The sequence below is a fragment of the Mustela lutreola genome, chromosome 4 (assembly GCF_030435805.1).
Source record: "Mustela lutreola isolate mMusLut2 chromosome 4, mMusLut2.pri, whole genome shotgun sequence".
Classification (NCBI taxonomy): Eukaryota; Metazoa; Chordata; class Mammalia; order Carnivora; family Mustelidae; genus Mustela; species Mustela lutreola.
The window spans coordinates 171787847-171808761 of record NC_081293.1 but is presented as its reverse complement, the minus strand read 5'-3'; positions in this window follow the sequence as shown (position 1 = coordinate 171808761).

Sequence of the window (20915 nt, the reverse complement as noted above, 5' to 3'; positions counted from 1 at the left end):
CTGTTCATATGCATTTAAACTTTTGAGAAACCACAGTATATCAAGGAGACAATAATAATTATTAGCAATTAAATAATACCTGTGATTTGGAGAGTACTCTTGAATCAGGTCCAAACCAACCAAAATCAAATAAATCAAGAAAAAAAAAAAATCCTAGAGAGGAGAGTAGTTCTTTAACCCAGCTGGCCTTTTTATGTACTTCATGTAATTGTATCTCCACTTCTCCCTAAGTGTTTATTTGACAAATCTGTTCCAGAGAAGCTGAGGCAGTGGAAATCAGGTCGAAGTTTGTGATGAACCAAAAGAGCTACCAGATCATAAGCACCATAGCAAACCCAATAGTCAGTTGGAGGCTGGATTACCCTCTTTACAATGCCCCAAGATACACAAACAATGACATCATTTTTTCAGGACAGAGAAAGAATTATGGAATTATACTGAATGTGAACAACAGCAACAACAAAAAATGGTAAGGGCCTTCATGATGTTAGAATCGTGAAAATGATGGCCAAAGAGGGAAAGAGCAGTAGATAAAAACGTTCTTGATCTGACATCTTGGGGAAAAGCAGTCTTTCTGAACACTGGCTATTTCTCTTCCTACTCAATTTGATTTTGAGGTTTCCTGCATTTATACAGGACCAGATGACAGCTGTGAAATCCACACTCAATGTTCAGCACCTTGTAATTTGGCAGTGGTATCAGTGGTTGAATTCATGGCAGGGTTCTTTCCATGAATCCTAATTTTAAAAACCACCAAAGTTAAACAATAACTGTCTATAAGTGACAAAAGACTTAAAAATACCCTAGATGATAGTTGATTTAATAATGAAATGTAATTATTTCTGTGGCAGACAATAATTCAGGATAATAATTAGACAATGTGAGTGCTGACAAACTTCTAGAAACTTTAAACAGTTTCTGAAATACCTATGTTAATAACATATATCAATAGGCATATAACTTAAGAAGGTTTATCATCATTTCTGATTTGACAATGCTTCTCATGCAACTTAACATACCAGATAAACCTAACATCTTTCCATCACAAAGTAAGAGAAAAATCCTTTGGGATGTTCCAGGACTCCTTGAAAAAAATCTTGAAGTTAGTTCAAGGTCCAAAAGATTTCATTTAAAATTGGGGTAGTTTGTAAAAAAAATCCATATTACCAAACTAACAAAAATTTGAAGGCAAATACAGAAAACTACATAGTTGTGAACAAACTTAGCTCTTTTTATACTTAGAAGACTGTACGTATGTATGTGTGTATGTATGTGTTTGTTTTTAATCAAATAGATTACTTAAGAGAAAGACAGTGTGAAACATAATAAATTATTTTGGTAAGTCAAAAGCTTTGCTGTCTAGGCAGATTAATAAAAAGATTAAGAAGAATGTTTGATTATAATTTCTTATTTAGAGCAGACCCATAATCTACGAAAACTGTCCTTTTTACAGAGAAAAAAACAAATTCTAATTTTGCACCTGTGTGCTTTTGATGTTAAAAGTTATTTTTTAAAAACCCAATTAAGTTCATTCCAGTCTTAACCAGGTTGGCAACACATAAAATTTCCTTCCCAAGATTCTTTTTTTCACAAACTAATTACAACAGTTTTATATCCATTCAAATTTTGTCCTTTTTGTCATTTTGTAAAAAACAATCATTTTATTTTCATACACAATTGTTTCTTTTCACCATTATTATTTCAAAGTAACTTTAATCACATATGCTGATTAGAATTCTTAATATTTAGAATCCATTTTCCTAGTGAAGACTGAGAAGTAAGCAATTGTGGATTATCTGTTATGCTAGCATTCTGTGGATTTGTAAAGTTATAAATAAGTTTCATAATTTCTGGAAGTATATTCTTCCTCATAGTATTTTTTCAATGTGGCACTAAGGATATTGAGTAATAGATCCACATATCATTAACCTTCTGTAAAAGGAAGCCAAATGTGGATAAATCTATGTTCAGTAACTGATATTTCAATATTTTATCTTATTTGGAAATAATCTGGATATTCAATGACTGTCCATCATTTAATTTACCTTAATCTTATAATTTTAAGTTTTCAAGTTACCAAAAAGATATTGGAAATTGGTTTTAAGTAGACATATAATTAAGCATAATTTTTGTTGAAAAACTCACTATAAACTTTTATTTTACTAATGTCTATTTACTTGTTAACAGTTATGCTGAGGTTAGAAAATTTAATGAGACATTAAATAACTATATTCAAGTTATCCTTCTTGCTGACAAATTATGTAACAGAGATCACAAAAGATACAAAGACACTATCTTAGCAAGATCCAGAGCCACTCCTAAAGACAGCCCAAGAGAGGTACAGGGAAAGACACAGACAATTCTGAGAACTGGCAGTAGTCCACTGAGTCATAGACACAAATGAAGTGCAACACACATTCCTGACCAGCCATATTTTTGGACCTCCAGCCTCACAGCTGAGCTGCCTGCCTATGCCACAATGGACAACCTGCAAGGCTTATGCAGGCAGAAAGCCAAACAAAATTCTCAAAACACAAAATATGACAAACTGCAGGCTTCCAATTGAGTGGGGTTTAAAGTAGAGAGTGTAGTCCCAATGTGTCTACCAGAATTTGGCAAGGGTTTCCATTAATTTTAAGTTTAGTTTTCTTTTGGCTGTGTAAAGAAATAACTGGTGGCAGTTTATTGGAGAATCCCTTGGGGTTCCATCAACTCTGGAAGGGGTCCATATGAAGGTCCTCCTTTGAGAGTAGATATGGGGTTATCTGAGTCAGTGTCAAAGGATTTGCACAAAACCTTGGGAGACAATCTCTTTCCTAGCACCTTAGTTGGTTGCACATAAGACACCAGTTTCTGGGCCAGTGTTTTGAAGATGATCTCCCTAAGAGGGTACAACAGTGGAGGGCCAGGTTCTGCTTTAGGTTTCTTTCCTTGGAGATACTATAGTTCTTAGGCCACTAACTTGGGAAATTTTTGTTTATAGTCTTCAAAGTAGCACCTAGACATTTTCTTGAGATTGCAAGTGACACAGTGTCAATCTAAACTATTCTGTGCCCAGTTTATCCTAGGATAGTCTTAGAGAAGGTGGCAAACATTCTGACAGCTTTTAAGTGTTCAACCCATGTCCAGCAATTTTGCAGCTTTGGCTTCTGAGATTCCCGTTAAGGACACATCTATTACACTATTCACTAGAATATTTCTTTAAAGCAGTTGATCTCCTAATAGCTTTTAATAATCCAATCTGTGCCTACTTTGATTTTGAATTTGATGATCAAAACATTCCACACTTCTTCATTATTTTCTCAACTTTCCCAGGTACTTATGATGTGGACTTGCCTTGAGATTTTGCATGTCCCCTAACATTTGGCATCATTACAGACTCCTATACGACCACCTCAGAACATTGCCAGGAACAAAGGTTTTTAAATAAAGCTGGTTTGGATCGGAGAGCTGCACACAAGGGAGCTCAAATCCGAGACTAACTTACCCAGGGCCCTTGGTAATGAGGTCAGGAACAGTAAACTCAAGAAGTTCAGTGCGTGTGCATCTCCTGTTTAGGGGGCCTTCAGCAGTCACCTTCAGATACTGTACTCATCACCAAATACCGTTAAAAAATGGTTAAAGAAACAATTCATGAAGTGGACAGTATACTTTTGGAGAACTATAAAAATGGGATGGAAGGCAAGAAGCTTTGTAGGATAAAGAACAAAAAACAAAAGAAAAATAGATAATATCTGATTAGCTGGAGTCATGCAGTCAACCTCGTTTGGGGTGAGGAGGAACAAGGAAATAATTACAGAGTCTGGATTTGGCTGACTGGATAGATTATACTTCTTGTCAAGTGGAGAATTTATAGGGACACACACACTCATACACACAGACACCATCCCAACCCAAGTAAAAACATCATGTAAAGTTCTTATTATTACAAATAGAGGTTGTATTCCAGCAGCTTTTTATGAAATCCTTTTGTATAATAAAATAGTGGGTTTTAAAAATCTGATTGGATAGGGGCTCCTGGGTGGTTTAGTCAGTTAAGCATCTGCCTTGGGCTCAGGTCATGACCCCAGGGTCCTAGGATGAAGACTTGCATCAGGGTCCTTGCTCAGCAGGGAGTCTGCTTCTCCCTCTCTCTCTTCGTCTCCCTACTGTTTGTGCTCTCTCTCATAATCTCAATCTCTTTCTCTCTCATATAATTAAATAAAATCTGTAAAAAATAAAATAAAAAATTTTTAAAAATCTGATTGGGTAGAAATATTTCTTTATATTATATGTTTTTAAAAACTGATGTCTGACTCAGTTCCTTATGGCTTCTCATTTATCTATTTACCTATGTATTTAACAGCAATTTTTTCAACCAAAATTTATATCTCTTTTAATGTAAAGTTTTAAGTTTTGTATCATTGAAAACCTATTGGAATTTCACAATGTTTTGCAAATCAATGCCACATAACTGTTCTATTTTCTCTCTTCATAGCTTTTTGAGTAGAATTTAATTAAGCTTAGTTTTCTTTCAGTCTCTCCTGGAAGCACCTCATCATTTGCTGTGTTATATCAATGTCATTTCTATTTCTGCTTATCTGCTACTATCACCTTATCCCTCAGGAAATGGGCTATGTACAAAACCATGATCTCCAAAGAACAAAGTTGGTTTTGAAATACCTCCTCTGTTACCATTCAATATCACCTGGGAGTCTTATGGAATACTAATGTAGACTTAGGTAAATAATGAATAATTAAACACAATCGGACTTGTTTCAAACATTGTCACTTTAAATCTTTTTATAGCACATACATATTATGTAATCAAGGATTTATACATTTTTTCTTATTCATAATATGAGGCCTCTTCTTTTTTTTTTTAGACTTTAATTTTTTTTATTTTTTATAAACATATATTTTTATCCCCAGGGGTACAGGTCTGTGAATCACCAGGTTTACACACTTCACAGCACTCACCAAATCACATACCCTTCCCAATGTCCATAATCCCACCCCCTTCTCCCAAACCCCCTCCCCCCGGCAACCCTCAGTTTGTTTTGTGAGATTAAGAGTCACTTATGGTTTGTCTCCCTCCCAATCCCATCTTGTTTCATTTATTCTTCTTCTACCCACTTAAGCCTCCATGTTGTATCACCACTTCCTCATATCAGGGAGATCATATGATAGTTGTCTTTCTCTGCTTGACTTATTTCGCTAAGCATGATACGCTCTAGTTCCATCCATGTTGTAGCAAATGGCAAGATTTCATTTCTTTTGATGGCTGCATAGTATTCCATTGTGTATATATACCACATCTTCTTGATCCATTCATCTGTTGATGGACATTTAGGTTCTTTCCATAGTTTGGCTATTGTGGACATTGCTGCTATAAACATTCGGGTGCACGTGCCCCTTTGGATCACTACATTTGTATCTTTAGGGTAAATACCCAATAGTGCAATTGCTGGGTCATAGGGCAGTTCTATTTTCAACATTTTGAGGAACCTCCATGCTGTTTTCCAGAGTGGCTGCACCAGCTTGCATTCCCACCAACAGTGTAGGAGGGTTCCCCTTTCTCCGCATCCTCGCCAGCATCTGTCATTTCCTGACTTGTTGATTTTAGCCATTCTGACTGGTGTGAGGTGATATCGCATTGTGGTTTTGATTTGTATTTCCCTGATGCCGAGTGATATGGAGCACTTTTTCATGTGTCTGTTCGCCACCTGGATGTCTTCTTTTCAGAAATGTCTATTCATGTCCTCTGCCCATTTCTTGATTGGATTATTTGTTCTTTGGGTGTTGAGTTTGCTAAGTTCTTTATAGATTCTGGACACTAGTCCTTTATCTGATATGTCGTTTGCAAATATCTTCTCCCATTCTGTCAGTTGTCTTTTGATTTTGTTAACTGTTTCCTTTGCTGTGCAAAAGCTTTTGATCTTGATGAAATCCCAGTAGTTCATTTTTTCCCTTGCTTCCCTTGCCTTTTGCATTGTTCCTAGGAAGATGTTGCTGCGGCAGAGGTCGAAGAGGTTGCTGCCCGTGTTCTCCTCAAGGATTTTGATGGATTCCTTTCGTACATTGAGGTCCTTCATCCATTTTGAGTCTATTTTTGTGTGTGGTGTAAGGGAATGGTCCAATTTCATTTTTCTGCATGTGGCTGTCCAATTTTCCCAGCACCATTTATTGAAAAGGCTGTCTTTTTTCCATTGGACATTCTTTCCTGCTTTGTCGAAGATTAGTTGACCATAGATTTGAGGGTCTATTTCTGGGCTCTCTATTCTGTTCCATTGATCTATGTGTCTGTTTTTGTGCCAGTACCATGCTGTCTTGATGATGACAGCTTTGTAATAGAGCCTGAAGTCCTGAATTGTGATGCCACCAACGTTGGCTTTCTTTTTCAATATCCCTTTGGCTATTCGAGGTCTTTTCTGGTTCCATATAAATTTTAGCATTATTTGTTCCATTTCTTTGAAAAAGATGGATGGTACTTTGATAGGAATTGCATTAAATGTGTAGATTGCTTTAGGTAGCATAGACATTTTCACAATATTTATTCTTCCAATCCAGGAGCATGGAACATTTTTCCATTTCTTTGTGTCTTCCTCAATTTCTTCCATGAGTACTTTATAGTTTTCTGAGTATAGATTCTGTGGGACACAACAAAGGCAGTCCTGAGAGGAAAATATATAGCGGTACAAGCCTTTCTCAAGAAACAAGAAAGGTCTCAGGTACACAACCTAACCCTACACCTAAAGGAGCTGGAGAAAGAACAAGAAAGAAACCCTAAGCCCAGCAGGAGAAGAGAAATCATAAAGATCAGAGCAGAAATCAATGAAATAGAAACCAAAAAAACAATAGAACAAATCAACGAAACTAGGAGCTGGTTCTTTGAAAGAATTAATAAAATTGATAAACCCCTGGCCCGACTTATCAAAAAGAAAAGAGAAAGGACCCAAATAAATAAAATCATGAATGAAAGAGGAGAGATCACAACTAACACCAAAGAAATACAAACTATTATAAGAACATACTATGAGCAACTCTACGGCAATAAATTTGACAATCTGGAAGAAATGGATGCATTCCTAGAAACATATAAACTACCACAACTGAGCCAGGAAGAAATAGAAAGCGTGAACAGACCCATAACCAGTAAGGAGATTGAAACAGTCATTAAAAATCTCCAAACAAACAAAAGCCCAGGGCCAGACGGCTTCCCGGGGGAATTCTACCAAACATTTAAAGAAGAACTAATTCCTATTCTCCTGAAACTGTTCCAAAAAATAGAAATGGAAGGAAAACTTCCAAACTCATTTTATGAGGCCAGCATCACCTTGATCCCAAAACCAGACAAGGATCCCACCAAAAAAGAGAGCTATAGACCGATATCCTTGATGAACACAGATGCGAAAATACTCAACAAAATACTAGCCAATAGGATTCAACAGTACATTAAAAAGATTATTCACCATGACCAAGTGGGATTTATTCCAGGGCTGCAAGGTTGGTTCAACATCCGCAAATCAGTCAATGTGATACAACACATCAATAAAAGAAAGAACAAGAACCATATGATACTCTCAATAGATGCTGAAAAAGCATTTGACAAAGTACAACATCCCTTCCTGATCAAAACTCTTCAAAGTGTAGGGATAGAGGGCACATACCTCAATATCATCAAAGCCATCTATGAAAAACCCACCGCAAATATCATTCTCAATGGAGAAAAACTGAAAGCTTTTCCGCTAAGGTCAGGAACACGGCAGGGATGTCCATTATCACCACTGCTATTCAACATCGTACTAGAGGTCCTAGCCTCAGCAATCAGACAACAAAAGGAAATTAAAGGCATCCAAATCGGCAAAGAAGAAGTCAAATTATCACTCTTCGCAGATGATATGATACTATATGTGGAAAACCCAAAAGACTCCACTCCAAAACTGCTAGAACTTATACAGGAATTCAGTAAAGTGTCAGGATATAAAATCAATGCACAGAAATCAGTTACATTTCTCTACACCAACAGCAAGACAGAAGAAAGAGATATTAAGGAGTCAATCCCATTTACAATTGCATCCAAAACCATAAGATACCTAGGAATAAACCTAACCAAAGAGACACAGAATCTATACTCAGAAAACTATAAAGTACTCATGAAAGAAATTGAGGAAGACACAAAGAAGTGGAGGATGTTTTAAGTTGGAATTAACAAATATCTTTAAACACATGTTTATAAATGTGAGATCCTTTCATAGTGCATGCTCTTAAATTTTCCTATAAAATTTACTCTGAATGCTTCATGTAAAGAGTATGACATCTGTATGTATAATATTGTTTACTTATAAAAGGAGTGTTAAAAATAAATTAAAGCATATTAACAATTGGAAGTTTATCTGAGGAAAAATTGACATGAATTGGCAAAGCCAAACCAGAAGTGATTAGAAGTACTTTGCCCACAGGAGCGAGGGGAATGACTTATATAAGGAAGGGTGGATTTAAAGAGAGGAAGTTATCTTATTGACTATAGTTTAAATCCTAGTTGGCTAATTGAGATTGGTTGCTCTTAGGTTTCCATTTTGTAACCTTGAGACATTTATAGGCTTAGATTTTAGTATACTTAGGTAGGTCACCATGGCTTTAGAGCCATCTCGGTCTAATGCTCTCCCTGCTTAATTAATTCAACAGATGTTCGTATTTGAAACATACTAATCAGGAGTCTAGATTTTAGAGATGGCTGATGACAAATTATTAAAGTATTAAAATATGTTCACATAAAATAATTAATTAAATAACAGAATATTTTAGAATAATTTTCATTAAGGAAATTACATATATTCAAGATATGTGGTTGTTCTGAAAATTTTTCTGGGCTCCAGTGATCATACATGGATGAAGTTTAGGAATCTGACAAAACCGAAAGCCTGAAAACTGTAGAGTAGAGCTATAGTTTGACAGCATTGTCTATTCTGGGTCTAATACTTAAATCTCTGATCTATTCTGATAAATACACTTTTTATACAAATGTGTTTTCATTTACCTTAGGTAGATTCCTGGAGTAGGAATTAGTAGGTTATACATAATATTAATTTTTAACTTTTAATTTTAAAATTACATACTTAGAACTTCAATTTCCATTATCACTATTTTATAGTTTTCAGGGTACAGTTCCTGCAGTTCTTCTGCTTTCATTCCAAAGACTTTTATTCTTTTTGGTGCTATTGTAAATGGAATTTTTTCTTCTATCCCATGAAATTACTCATATAAAATCATGAATCATGTCATTTGTGAATTAAGCCAGTTTAACTTTTTTTTTAAGATTTTATTTATTTATTTGACAGAGATCACAAGCAGGCAGAGAGGCAGGCAGAGAGAGAAGAGGAAGCAGGCTCCCTGCTGAGCGGGGGTCGATCCCAGGACCCTGGGATCATGACCTGAGCCGAAGGCAGAGGCTTTAACCCACTGAGCCACCCAGGCACCCCACCAGTTTAACTTTTTTTCCCCCTTTCCTATATGGCTGTTTTCGTTTGTTTGGTTGTTGTTGTTTCTTTCTTTTTGCATTGGCTAGAACCTTCGGTGTAACATCAAATAGAGTCAGTGAGAGAGTGGACCATCATATCATGTTCTCTTCTGGAAAAGATTCAGTTTTGTGGGTAGGATGCTAGCTCTAACTGATTGTCGTGCTTTTTGTTGTTGTTGTTGTTTTGTTTTGTTTTTCCCCTAGATGGTTTTTATCCTGACTTAGGATAAAGGACTAAGGACTAAGATGTTCGTTCCTTCCTTCCTTCCTTCCTTCCTTCCTTCCTTTCTTTCTTCCTTCCTTCCTTCCAAGATTTTATTTATTTATTTGAGAGAGAGACAGAGACAGAGAAACGCAGCACAAGCAGATGGAGGGGCAGAGGAAGAGGGAGGAGCAGACTCCCCACTGAATAGGGAGCCAGATGGGGGGTGAACTCAATCTCAGGACTTTGGGATCATGACCTGAGCCAAAGCCAGATGCTTAACTGACTGAACCACCCAGGTGCCCCTGGAGATATCTTCAAGGAGATCATTAAGGATAGATGAGACTATAAGGATGGACCTTTAATCCAACAGGACTGGTGTCCCTTTTAGAAAAGGAAGAGACCAGAAATATGCATGCAGAGATGAAAGGCCCTGTGAAAACAGCAAATAAACAGCCATATTGCAAGCCAACAAGACAAGGCAAAGGAGAAACCAAATCTGCCAAAACTTGGCAGTCCAGGATCTCTAGCCTCCAGAACTGTGAGAAAATAAGCCTCTGGTATATCAACTACCCATTTTGTAGTATTGTGTGAAAATGGCAGCCCTAGCACACTAATACTGAGCTATATATTTTTCCTATAAGCATCCTTTTGCTGCATCCCATTTATTGCAGTATGTTGTGGTTTTGTTCTCATTTAGCTCATAACACTTTCTAAATTCCCTGTGATTTCCTCCTTAACCCTGACATTATTTTTAAGTGTGTTGCTTAATTCCATTTTTACTTGTGGATTCCCTAATTTCTTTATTTTTTTGCTTTCTAATTTGATTCTGACTTGGTCAGAGAACATATTTTGTATGGTTTCAATGATTTTACATTTATTGAGGCTTGTTTTATGACTTACCATATGGTCTATATTAGAGAGTATTCTTTATCGACTTCAGAAGAATAAGCTTTCTCCTTTTGTTGTATAGTGTGCTCTATAGATATTATGTCTGATTCATAGTGTTTCCAAGTCTTCTATATACTTACTGTTTTTTTTTCCCAACTTGTTTTTACTCTTCTTTAGAAGACAGTTATTTTGTGTCTTAGTGTTAATTGCTAAATTGCTTATATATCCAATCCAGTCTATCAGGTTTTGCTTCAAATATTTCAGGTCTCTTTTGTTAGGTGCATGTGTATTTATAACTTTTACATCCTCTTGATACAAACTCACCCTTTAATATTCTAAAAGGTCTTTTATCTTCAGTATTTTTTTTTTTGTCTGAAGTATACATATTTTTTCAGATATTAGTACTATCACTCAAGGTCTTTTATGGTTACCATCTGTATGATACATTTTTCCTATATTTTCACTGTCAATTTATTTCTATTTTCAGATATAATATGAACTGTGTGCTTCTTTTAAATAGCATGTAGTTATGGGGGTACTTAGGTTGCTCAGTCAGTTAAGCATCTGCCTTTGGCTAGGTCATGATCCCAGGGTCCTGGGATTGAATTCGCATTGGACTTCTTGCTCAATGGGGAACCCTCTCCCTCTGCCACTCCCCCTGCTTGTGCATTCTTTCTCTATCTCTCTGTCAAATAAATAAATAAAATCTTTAACAAAAATAAACAACATGGAATTTTATCTTGCTTTTTATTCAGTCAGACAACTATGCCTTTAATCTGGAGTGTTATTCCATTCACATTTGTTACTAATATGGCTGGATTTATGTCTGCAATTTTATTGATGAAAATATACATAAACTGCATATTAATATCTATTATAAATATATATGTCACATAGTAAATACACATATAAATATGTTCTTATGTCTTATACCTCTTTTTTACCAGCTCCTCAGCTTCTTTTATACTAAATAGATATTTTTCTTGTTTCATTTATTCTTTTACTCTACTTTTGAGTTACTCCCTTTGGTGTTAGTTTAGTGATATATAAAATATGTTATATAAATATAAAATATGTATGTATGTGACTATAATGTCTATAATACCTATGGAAGTGATATGTTTAAAAAGGATATTCCTAGAAGGGTGGTTACTAAATTTTTCATGTCTTTAAAATGACTTCAGATATGAGTAGCTTCCAGAAAGGAGGAAATATATTTATCATCATTTATGAACTGTACATAATTATTATTTCTAGTGCTCTTCATTTCTTCTTGTGGTTATGAGTTACTTACTGCTCTCTGATGGTGTCTTATAAGCCCTAAAATATACTTTTATAATTAACTGTTTCATGCAATTTTCTTTTAAATTTATTAACACAAAAGAGTCATAGTGCCTCTTACAATTATCTATATAATTACTTAAGTGATCTTTACTTCTTTGACAGGATCTGATTTGCCATACAATGTCATTTTTATCTGGAATAATTTCCTGTATGATTTTTTCTAGAAAAGTTCATTATGAAAGAATTTTCTCACTCTGTTTACCTAGGGATGTTTTTACCTCACTTTTGAAGGTTAGTTACACTAGGTAAGACACTATTGGTTGGCATTTTTTCTCTTTTTTCAGCACTTTGAATACACCATCTCACTGTCTTCTGTCTCCCATTGCTATTTTTGGGGAAGCTATAAATGTTCCCATTGTCTGTAAGGATTTTCTTTCTTTTCTTTTTCTTTTAAGGTTTCCTCCTATTTTGTGCTTTACAACATGACCATGATGAGGAGCCCCTTTTAGCTCAGGTCATGATCTCAGGGTCCAGGGACCAAACTTCACCCACATGTTGGATTGAGGAGAGAGACTATCTTGTATGAAGAAAAGAAAAGAAAAGAAAAAGAATGGAGAACAGTGAATAGGAACTCATAGGCCTGTATGATACCCATGAATACACCAGCATACACATAATCAGAGAAAGAGGAAAGAGTCATCATGGTCATTTTTTAAAAGATTTTATTTATTTATTTGACAGAGAGAAGGGGAGAGAGCACTAGAAGGGGTAGTAACAGAGGGAAAGGGAGAAGCAGGCTCTCCACTGAGCAGGAACCCTGATGTGGGTGAGGCTTGGTCCCAGGACTCTGGGATCATGACCTGAGCTAAAGGTGCTCCTCGTTACAGTCATGATCATGAGGGATCATAAAAATCGGACAATTTTATATTTTCAATTTTATATTTCTCTTTTTTTCTTGTGCATGGGTTAAAACATCCCTTTTCTTCTCCTTCTGCACATCTAATTTTTTGATGGTGCTATTGTTGAAAACCTAACACTTCAGATGACATATTATCACAAATATTGACTCTGACTTCCCATTCCAGGGTGTATTTGTGTAGTTGTTTGGGTCACCTCCTGACAGCACACAGGAGAAAATGAGGCACAAACAAGTCCGCTGCAAGAGAATGGGAGCAGGGGATGACAGTAGAAAAGACTGTCGCTCGCCCCCAACAACTCCTCAGTCTTATATTTATTAGAAAGTGGATAACAATCAACAAAGAAGCCGGAGTAGATTACACACTGACCATGAGTCTTGTAGATACGTAACAAGAAAGGCAAAATATGTCTGGTTATGTGATACATGACCTATGTTGAGCAAGCCCAAATGAAAGGACTGTGACTAACTGCTGATGCTCTCCAAGGAAGAGGGGATAACGGACGAAATGAAGCAGGCAGAGTTCTGTCCTGAGCGAGCCCAGTGTTCCCAGCTGTGCTTCAAGAACCTACCTCACTCTCTCCCCCAGAGGCTTGTTGCAAGTACATGTTTTTCTTAAGGCAATATCTAAGCATGCTTGGTAACGAGTATAATTTCTCATAGGTGATATTCTAAGCAGTGTGTTGTTCTGAAGGACAGTTACAGTTTGTTTCTTTAGTAACATGCCTTGCCCAATCGTATGTAGTCTATTACCTTCAGTTTGCCTCTGTTCACCTGGTTGTCCTTTCAGTCATATTATATTCTAGTCAGTCTTCCTAGAGTTGCCATTTGATTCTTATTGCCCAGTTGTCAGCCAGAGATTTAGCAGAAATCATGTTTAAACATCTTGAGCCAGTAAGTGTTTCACCACTGGCCACTGGAGCTGTGCACAGGTTAGGGAATCCATTACAAATTAAAAGAGAGTTTAGAAATGTTTTGTAGGAAGTACACTTCCTTCATTCACAAAGCTACCCATTTATCTATAGATGAGGTGCTTACTGGTCTCTCTTGGGCATGAATTTAGCTTTGTGCATGCACTAATTTTTCATAAAAACATGGATACAGAGAATCTTCAGAAAATATTTGGCTCTCTTTATCCTGATCTCCCATCTAAATTCATGATTTATTATTCTAATTTTTGCCCCAACTGGTATAGAAATATTAATATAGTTATTAATGATCTACCCTGATCATTTGACATTATAATTGTTGTTTTTGATAACACCTCTGGGAATAAAATTTTCCATGCTTTGATCTCAGTAATCACCCTATTCTATCAGTCCTTTCTGACTGCACCACTCTTGTGGAACCTCTGTACTGAGGAATTAGGGGAAGAAGTATTGAGTGTAGGCCAGACAAAACACTGTGCTCAGTGGAGAGCCACTTCCATTTTTCTTACTGTAAATCAGTACATTTTCTTAAATAAGTCATTTGTCCTATGACTTCAATTTCCAGAGTCTTTATTATTATTATTGTTGTTATTATTTTAAGTAGGTTCCCACCCAGAATGGAGCCCGATGTGTGGCTTGAACTCATGACACTGAGATTAAAACCTGAGCTGAGATCAAGAGTTGGACACTTAAACAACTGAGTTACCCAGGTGCCACAATTTCCAGAGTCTTTTAAAGGGTTGTTTGAACAATTCTGTCTAGTTTTGTCATTGTTCTTTTTAAACAGTATTTGCTGAACTTTCATTTAGCCATTCTGGAAGTCACTTATACCCTTTTTAATTTTTGTAATCCCAGTGTCTTTCATGGTGGTGGTCATAATTTACTGTCATCCATCAAATTTGGAATTTATAAGTGTCTTGGCCAAATAATCTTATTGTTCCTGGTTTTCATTGATTCTTTCTGAAGATATAAGAAACAACATTGTAATGATCAGTTCTTTGTATTTAGACTTATAACATCACTTTCAAGGAATTCTTAGTTTCCACGTCTACAGAATGCTCTATAGTTTTATTTTTTAATCTATATACTGTTATTTCAATTTGTATATCTCTAAGAAATGATAGATTTAAAGATTTTTTTTTTTGCAAAGTGCCAAGAACTACCTTGACTTAACAAGAATTATTGCTGTAATACAACATACTCACTCTGTCCCTTTTTAAAAAATCTCTATCTCATATTTCAATATTTTATTTCTGATATTATTATTGGGAAAAAAGTAGCTCTGAGATTATCTGAAACCTGAAAGAGGCTTCCCCATCTAATAGACTAAAGTTTCTTTGTTACATTGATTTTCACAGGACACAACATTCCTTTCGACTACTAAACTTCAGAATATTTCTATTGAACTACTTCATGAACACTTCCATATAAACACAGTTCCAGATGTTGGTTGCCACTCATATGGGTGGCTATAATCTTTTTATTTTGAATCACTTCTCTTTTAATCTTTTTGATTGTATGCAGAGAAGATGCTTTAGAACGCACCAGTAAATAATTTTATCTATGTGTTCAACACTTTAATTTCATCCAGGAATATTATTAGGTATATGGTACTAGCACAGTGTTGTGCTCAAGCGCAATACTGACAAATAACCACTTTCCCTGCATGTACGTCTATAGGTACAAAAAAAGAGAGAGACAGAGAGAGAGAAGAAAATGTGATGTGTTGCACAAACACCTAATTCCAAGAAAACTGAGTCTGTTTTAAATACACGTATCAGATTGCATGTTACAAAGTTTTAATGTGCATCCATTAGCTACCTAAAATCTTAGATATAACTGGAGATCAGCTTCAATTTTAATGCAAACTCTGAAAATAAAGTCTAAATTTTAGTGCAACCCATGAAACCATTGTTTGTAGACATACAACTATAAATATTTAACTTTAATTCATATTGAATAAGTCCATATGAGATGGTAATGATGTTAGACTGGATAAGATCTGTAATAAGAGCCTAGTTGCGGCCTTTGCCCAGGACTTTTTTTATGAGATCATTTAAATTCTGAGTGTTAGATTTTACATTGTCAAAATAGAATAGTATCCATTATGCTCTTCCAAGAGTAATATTTGTGGGGGGAAATAAAATGAAAATAGTATATTTGGATTGTTACAAAAAGGTCAAAACCATTTTATTTATTTTTCTTGTCATCTGAATGTTTTGTATATTTTATACTATTTTAAAATTTTAGGGGCACCTGTGTGGTGGTTGGTTCAAGGTCTGCCTTTAGCTCAGGTCATGTTTCCAGGATCCTGAGATCTGGTCCCACATCAGGCTCCCTGCTCAGCAAGGATTCTGCTTCTCCCTCTGTCCCTCCCCCTGCTTGTGCTCTCTTCTCTCTCTCTCTCAAATAAATAAATAACATCTTAAAAAAATAAAATTTTAGGGGTACCTGGGTGGCTCAGTTGGTTGAGTCACTGCCTTTGGCTTAGGTCATGATCCTAGAGTCCTGAGATCAAATCCCAGAGCAGGGAGCCTGCTTTTCCCTCTCCCTCTGCCTCTCCCCCTGTTTGTGCTCTCTCTCTCTCTTTCTGTGTCAAATAAATAAATAAAATATTTTAAAAATGCAATTTGAATACAATAACAAAATTTTAAAAGTATATAGATATAACATAAATCATAAATTTAAAAATGTGTCTTTTAATTCTTTTAACAAATAACCCTCATTTCATTGTAACCAGTAAGTCTAAATTGGACACATTTACAAAAAAACACACTTTCTAAGGAAAAGGGAAAAATTGTAGACAGTGTTATTTCAGAGCAAAATATACAAAGCCTCTAGAATACTCGAAGTGTCAACTTATGGCCCTCTAATTTTGAGTTCTTCCCTGTGATGATAGAGTCTATTCTTTCTAAAAGGTTCTGCCTTCCATTGCTGCAACTTCTGCCCATAGTCCTTGTTACTTTGTCAGTTTCTCCTTTGCTAAATTTAAAACTGAATAATGAGGTCACCCACAGGGCCTCCTTCTCCTAGGACTTTTGAAAGCTAAGACTTTTTTTTAATGTTCAAACTCTGTCTCAAATTCAATTCTTATGATGACATTATGACACCCTGAATAAAAATAAGAAAGGTTTGTCAGGAATTTTATATTAAATTTTAATAAGAACTGTATTTCATGGTATTCTGATTTTTGTTTTGAGGGAATTTTTGTTAAACTGTATAAGAACTCTGATTTTTATGTGAGTACATTTCTCTTTGAACAGATCATTTTTTTCTCAGAAATGCTGTTTATTTTTAAATTCTCATATGGTAAAATTGCCCCCCGTTTTTTTTTGATATAAGACCTGTGAATTTTAAAATATGTTTAGACTCATGTAACCACCAACACAATCTTGATACAGTATAAAGTCCCACATCCCCCAAAGCTCTTCATGCTATCCTTTTATACTCCTACCTGCCCCCCCAACCCTGACACCCATTGATCTGTTCTCCATCAATTTAGTTTTGTTTTTTGGAGAAAGTTATATAAATTGAATCATAACATATGTAACCTTTTGAGGCTGGCTTTTCATACGGAGTGTAATACCTCTGGGATTTACTTAAGCTTTTGTTATAGCGTAGTTTGTTATTTTGTGTTTGTTGGAATATCACTGTATGGTTATACTACAGTTTATTTATTTATTATTTTTAATGGGAAATTTTTATTTTTTAACTTTTTAAAATTGTATTGTTTTTTAAATTTTAATTCCAGAATTGTTAACATACAGTGTTATATTAGTTTCAGGTGTACTATACATTTGACGGTAAATGTACTCTTAATCCCATTCACCTGTTTCACTCATCCCCTACCCCCTACTTCCTCTCTGGCAACCAATTTGTTCTCTATAGTTAAGAGTCTGTTTCTTGTTTTTTCTCTCTCTCTTTCTCTCTTTCTCTTTTCCCTTTTGAACCAATCACTTAAATAGATCAGTCGTTTTTAGTAGTATGTGGGTCTTTACATTTCATAAAGAGATGGACATAGACGTATTATTTCTTTGGGTTTATTTGAATTACTGTCTCACTTTTGGAAAATATTTCATATTAATTAAAGAAAATCTGGTATTTTTCTTGGTAATGATCTAAATTTAAATGCACAATAAGACAAAATGACTCTTTCAAGGAGTGGTACTGAGCACATGAAAAAGATATAGACATTTCTCTTTAGACCTTTAGACATTTAGACCTCTCCTTCTGACCAGCTATTCTAGGGAAACACTAATTGTGTTACTTTTCAGAAACGTAAGAGGCTTAAGTTAATGGATTTCTGCTTTCCATTCTACCTCTGACTTCAAAGGATTTAGAAGCCCAACTACTGTCATTTATTTTTTATTAAATATTGTAAGAGGATATATGAATCCCTTTTAATTGAAATGAGACAAAGATGGAAATGTGGCTTACCTCAGTTCTAGTGTCCCCCCCTTCCTCCCCCACTCCACCCTTGGTCTCAACTCCAAACATTGCATTTCCTTCTAACTGTGTTACCTCAAATATCAATACTCAGCTCTAGAATAAAACATTTAAGGCTTGGTAAGTAATTGAAGTTAACTAAATTGTTCTTTGGTAGGTATCTAAGTGGGTTTTCTATGTCTAACAAACCCAGACCTAAAGAAATAATGAATATGCTTGAAATTCCCTTGGGAGTATATTATTGTCTTCAAGAGATTTAAATCTATATTCATCTGTGGTGACTATATCCCCATTTGGGATGATGAAAGTCAAAATAAAGCTGTTTTTACATTTCTGTTTGAATATATAGTTATAGTTAATTAAACAAAAAAATTATATTGACTGAATAGTGGTTAGAATTATAGATAATTATAAGTGGAAGAAGACAGTATACCACACAAAAAATACATGATATGTGTGTATATATAGCTATGAAATGAGAAAAATATAAATGTGTTGACTTGATCAAGATCAAGAATCTAGATCCATAAGCAGAAATCAGAAATCCTAATTTAAGTTACATCTTCATTCCAATACATATCATTACTTCTTTTTTAACTCCAACTGGTAGTAATATGATTATTGCATCAACATTCACTGAACATTTAATGTGAGCTAGCCATTTCACTATACAATGTTAAATGGGAATTTCTGTAATTTAACCAACAAGAATTTCCTATTCACATTTATGCAAGATTTAATAAATGGTATGTAGATTGGTTAAGCAATCATCACCCAGATACAGTTCAGAGAAAGCTAAAGATCTAATAAAAGATCTAATAGGAGGCCTATCCATTGATCTATAAATTGAGAATGCTAAGCAATTTTCTTTCTTTTTCCATTCCTGCACTCAACTCTACCTCCAATCCAACTGAGATGGCATCAAAAGAACTCTTTGAGATATTGGGAATGATAATTTCCAGGATGGAACATCTGCATATTGTTCCTGAGTCAATGATCAATAAGCTTCAGAAGCCCTTATATTGACTCGAGACTGCTTCTTGAGTGAGGCCCAAGAGAATTATTAATATAAACAAGCATATGTCCTTGGAATTTAGGAAGTTTAGTTAAGACTGGTGTCTCACTCTTTTCTGGAGAATTCAGGAGGGGTGGGCTAGCTTGATCAGCTTTCAGTGACATGGAAGAAAATGAATATATGAATGAATATGGCTTGCTCTTCTAGGTTTTGATATTTTGGGTGAGTCATATGCACAAAAAAGAAGGTAGCCAGACTCAAGTTTCCTGTAAAATATCCCACTGGATGGCTGATGGAGTAGAGTCACCTAAGGTTATAGAATCTGGTTAAGAACATAGTGAGTGCTCCAAAAGTACAAAGAAACATTGTTTCTTTTGTTTTCACAAGGAATGGAAATTGCATTAAATCTGTTCTGTGAAATATAAATTTGAAAAAATGGTAAGAATCTCTTCATGGTTTCCTTGCCTAAAGAAGAGACTTAAGTAAAATTTAATTAAAGTATGGGACAAAAAAATCATTAATTGCACATTATTGTCAATAAATGTTCTACCTCAGCTAACTTATTTTATTTTAGGGCAAGATGTTAAAACGAAAAAATTGGCTCTTCCTAACTGATGTTAAATTAGATGGAAAAGATTTCCCCCTTGGCTTATACAAAATTTTATACAAATATAGGATTTTCTCCAAGCTTTCTCCAATTTGTTGAGGCAAAAAGTATAAGGTCATCCAAGAAACAATTATACAACATTGTAGAGAAAGCATTATGTTAAATAAAATTAGTTTAACAAGTTAATTTAAGTTTAATAATTCTCATAATTTTTTTTTGCTCTTGAATCATAATTATTAGTTTAAAGTTAGGAATAAGGTGGGGTTTTTTTAAAACAATGAAATAAATAACATGTAGAAGAGGGAAGATTAGGTATACTATGTATACTTCACTGTACAAAGTATAAGCACTCTGAGATATATTTAAAATGTGAATATTCTCACCCTCCACACAAAATGGTAATTATATTATGTGACTGAAGTAAATACTAGGTGATACCACAATGGTGGTATTCATATCACAATATATGTATATCAAATCCACACACTGTACATCTTAAATTTACATGATGTTTTATGTCAATTATACCTAAGTAAGGCTGGCAAAATGTGAATATTTAGTAAAGACAAGTATTCTGAACTGTTTTTTATGTTTGCCATAATACTTCGTACAATCCCTCATGATTTTAATAGCAACAAAAATTTGAATTTGCCAAACAGCTAGCTTGGTTTAAGTTAAACTCTCTGGTTACATCAATAATGAAGTTATTTGGCACAAGAACATCAAACTCATTATTTTGGTTTTATTGATATAGAACTAGCTCTATCTGATTAGAAACAAAAAGCTACATATAATATGGGGTCCTGTATAAAAATGAAGTTGATGATTTAAACTTTCTCTATCACTTAAATAGATTTTTTTTTCCTGATATAGAAATCTTCTAGTTTTTTTAACCCCTTCACAGAAGAACCACTTTGCAAATTATGTGTTTCATATTTGTAGATTATTTGGCTCCAGTCTTCTTTATAGAATCATTTTTTACCTAATTTACATTGGATAATTTATCACTTACTTTTTACTGTGCAATAAAACTTAATTTTAAGGGCGCCTGGGTGACTCAGTTGGTGAAGTGTCCAATTTTTGATTTTGGCTGTGGTCATGATCTCAGAATCATAAGATCAAACCC